Genomic DNA, 4,381 nt, shown 5'->3' on the forward strand with positions numbered 1-4,381 from the left:
CTGAGTCCCCCTCTTCAGCAAGAGCCCCACCCCTTTTAAGGGATCACCTGATTAGGTCAGGCTCACCCAGGTGATCTCCCTTTCTTAAAGTGAACAGTGCCATGTAACACAACCTAATCCCAAGAGTAACTATGCTGTCAGATTCACAGGCTCCACCCACACTCAAGAAGGGAGAACTCTAGGAGGTCATAGGTCATCGGAGGGCATCTTAGATTTTGGCCTTCCTCGGGTGGTCTGGATGGGCATAGAACAAGGGAGCGGGTGGGGGAGAGAATGGACAAGGAAATGCAGCATTTTGCAGTTTGGGGGAAGTTGATTCAAAGTCAGTATGGAAAGCACTGGATGCTAACACACCCAAACTACAGCCGGTGGGTTACTCCCATGGTTCAGCCTCCAGGCCCCTCCCTCTGGGGTGACTCCAGCAATGAGGGGCGAGAAGGCTCCCTGTGGAGTTTGGTGACCTGGGAGCAAGGCCTGGCCCTGTTGGTTCGTGGGGTGACCCCAGGTTGAGGCTGCTTCACCTGCAGCCTATGTGAGGGTGTCCAACCCCAGAAACACTTGGATCTTTCCTTCCCGAGCTCCAGGCAGGTTCCTTCTCCCTGCCATTGTCCCACCGGAAGTACTTTCATGTAAGCACCTTCATCTCTCCCAAAGCTCCATCGACACGGAAACTTGCAGCAGCCTGGGCCTGTCAAGGTCAAGACTGAACATCGCTGTGGTATGGCAAGTTGTGCCTTATCAGAAGTGAGGTTCTGAGACTAATACCACCTTCTGACCTGTGGTCACGTCTCCAGGCCTTGGCCCAGGCTGTCTTCCTGCCCAGACTGCACCCCCAGCAGGTAGAGCAGAGGAAGCTACAAGGCCAGGGTCCTGCTTGACCACCTGGGCCACTGAGGCGGCAGCAAAACTGTTTACCAGATGGGCTCTGTTTATTTAGGTCTGTGGCTCCCTTGTGCTGGCCACACTCTGCCAAGCCCACTGCCTGTCAGACACTCTCGGTGGCTAATTAGACAGGCTTCCTTCTGGAGTCCCAGGAGAGGGGCGGAGAGCGAGCCCTGGCTGCCAGGGAGCCCCTCTGGGCAGGTAGCGGTGGGGGCCCATGGCCGCAAAGACCTGCAGCAGCTGCTTCTTAGATGCCACCCAGAAACCCCTGGTGGGCCCCAGGGTGGGTCCCCCCCAACTTCCTTTAACCTGGGAAGTGCTCTTCTTGACACTTAAAATTATTTCATTGCAAACTGAAGATGTGCCCGGGGTGCCTGATTAGATATGAATCTCTCTAGTCTCCCCAAGTCAGCAGAGAACTCGCTCCTAAGCACAGGGCGAGGTTTCCTCATCTGCAAAGCAGGTGCACACCCCGCCGCCCAGGCTGCTGCTGGGTCCCTGGGCTGCCCATCCCATATGGGGCTCCTTTGGGCCACAGTCCCTGTGTATGAGGTCCCTTATGTGGTTCGTCACACCTCACATGTGCTGTCTCGGTCTCAGGCCCTACAAGTGGCTGAGCAGGCTGGAAGCCAGGGGCTGGACAGGGTGAGGAGGCACGTGCTTTCACCCGAGGGCACGCCAACACTGTGTCCGGCTGATGCATTAACACCTCTGGGAACCTTGGTGACATCACACTCATGTGTCCGCAAATGGCACTCATACCCCCGCCTCCTTCCTCAGTCTCCTGAACTCCAGACTACAGACACAGCTGCCTCCCAAGCCCACCTGTCATGTGTCCCCCGAGGTGGCTCAGGTATGAACAAAACTCAACACATCTTCTTTTGTTTCCTGTCCCGTGTCCCCAGCTCAGAGCTAGACACCATAGTCCCAGGTGCTCTCCGAACCTGGGCACCAGCCTGACCTCCCTCTTCCTCACTTCTGTGCCCAGGCCCTGCAGGTCTGGCTTCCCAAGTGTCTCTTGCATCTACCCAGCCCCATGGGTGCTGGCCGGTTCACGTCCCCCCATTTGTCCCCTGGGACACCTCCCTGTCATTCTTCCATCTGGGCCCTGCACCCACAACAGACCCCTGTCCTCAGTGCCAGACATGAGGACGACTGTGCCTCAGCCCTGCCTTCAAGGGGCATGTTGAGGTTCTAAAATCAGGCCGTCACCCTGCTCACCTTTGCGGACGGCACGGGGCAGGAAGGCCCAGAGAGATAAGCGCAGGTTCCGGTCAGGCCAGCTGGAGTCAAACCCCAGTTCTGCCCTTCAACCAGTCACTACTCTGGGCAAGTGGCTTGCGCACCCTGAGCCTGGGAGGAATCAGGGTAAGGCACAGTCGTCACTCGGCACCTGCTGCGTGGGGCCGGGGGAACAGTCATGGAGACGACACGCTGAAGAGGCCACTCAGTTGTGGGGCCCCATGCCTGCTACCATCACAGCCCTGACAGCTGAGGTGCTTCTGCTGGGCAGCCTGGGTTTGCTTTCGCAGGCTCTCCTTCTCCCCAAGGAGCAGCCCATCAGGGTGGCCCTCACCTGCCCACCCTGTGCAGTCCCCTCTGTCCTGGGGCCAGATCCTTTCAGGGCCTCTAGCTCCAACAGGCCCTCTCAGTGGGTCCCAGCCTGGCCTTGTCAAAGGACCCCTGTGTGCACCTCAAACAGGGCATTGATGGGGCCGTGGTGAGTGCTGCCCAGCGGATCGAGAGCTGGCTTGGCTTGGCTGCTCCACGCGACTTCCCCAAACCCAGCTATTTCCTGTTCCTTGGGCCGGCCCCTCCCAGCTGCCTGGCCACAGGGCACAATCCCACTACACAGCTCAGCCTATTTCTTGGCTCCAGGCCAGGGGTGGGGGTGGGGCATCGCCTCAGCTGTTCCTCCGGTCACTCTGCCATGGCCCCTCGGTGTCCTCCTGATGAGAAAAGGAGGCTAGAGACGAGGCCAGTCCCCTCCTCTGGTAACCTGTGGCCCTAGTCCCCATTTGATGGGGGTTTCTGGGGGGCACCCTCTTCCTATACACCAGAGACAAGAGCTCACACAGGCTGGAACCCCAGCCCCTCCTAACAGCCTCCACTTGGAGCAGGAAAAGCAAGGTCATCTGTCTCATCCCTGACTGCTGTGTGGCCTCAGGAAAGTCACCTGATGTCTCTGGGTCTCAATGCCCTCGTGTGCGGAGGAGGGCTTGCTGTTCGTCTCTGTCACAGCCTCTCTTTACCAGTTGCTTGGGGGTCAGATGAAGAGCAGATGAAATCCATGAAGAAACCTGCCATCCCCAGGAGGAGCTGACAAGCCAGACCAGAAGACTGACGACACCTCTCAGATCCACCCCCTCCCCTCCCCACAGACCAACTTTGCCCCTGGGTTTGGTCTCTTCCTTCCTAAAGCCCAGCCTGAAGCCTGACCCTGTAACTCCCCTGCCCAAAACCCTTCAAAGAACCCCCTGCCCACACCCAGGATAAGGCCCACACTCCTGGGCATGACATGCAAGGCTCAGGTAGGTCTCCCTGGGTCTCTTAGGTCTGTCCTTGGGCTCCGTGACGGAGCCCAGCTCCGGCTGCCTCGGGCTGTCTGCTGGCTTCCTGCTCGGGCAGGCCCGCAGCTGCTCAGCCAGGGAGGACAAAGGCAAGAAAGGAAAGGATTACTGGAGAATCTGGTTCCTAGGTCCAACCACACTTAAGGCCAGAAGTCCCGGACTTTTCATCTATGTAAACCAAGAAGCACTGTGACCCCCTTTTTTGTTTTTTAAATAAACCTGGTTCACTAAGGTTCACTTGCAACCATCTCCTTCCTGTAGACGCCCCTTGGCCAAAGGTAGCCAAGGTGGGGGCTTGCAGCCCAAGGACCCTAAGGTGAGCAGAGGCCCTTCCCAGTCCAGGGCCCAGGACCTCACCAGCTCCTCGCCCACCCCCCACCCCCACTTGCCGCCAAACTGGGCTGCCCCAGCTCCCCTCCCCCACACCCACAAAGGCCTCCCATAGCCTGTGGCTTCTGCCGAGAACATCCTTCCCCACTTTGCTTCCTGCTGCCCTCGTTCCTCAGACTTGGCTTAGTGAAACTTCCTCCGAGAAGCCTTCTCGGGCTGTCTGAGGTCCCTCAGACTTGCCCTGTTCCTCACACTGTTGTCCTCAGTTACAGATCTGCCCTTGCCAACCCCAGCCTGAGGGTAACTGGAGGCAAGTCTGACCCATCACAATCACCCCTAGGGCCCAGCCCGGTGCCAGCGTCCAGGTGAGTTCCCCAGGGGAGTGGAGTTCATACCTTATGTGGGAGACATCATGGTACTTACGTGATCTAGGATTTGTATCAGAAACAGTGCCAGGTCACGACCCTCCCCAGCTGGACATGAGCCCCTGTGAGTCTCTGGATTGAACAAGCAGGTGTGCATGTGTGTGTTCATGCGTGTGTGTTGGGCGTAATAGGGCCCCGCTTACTCCATATTTGAGGGACCACATCAGCCTGAGA

This window comes from Phyllostomus discolor, chromosome 5 (assembly GCF_004126475.2).
Source record: "Phyllostomus discolor isolate MPI-MPIP mPhyDis1 chromosome 5, mPhyDis1.pri.v3, whole genome shotgun sequence".
NCBI lineage: Eukaryota > Metazoa > Chordata > Mammalia > Chiroptera > Phyllostomidae > Phyllostomus > Phyllostomus discolor.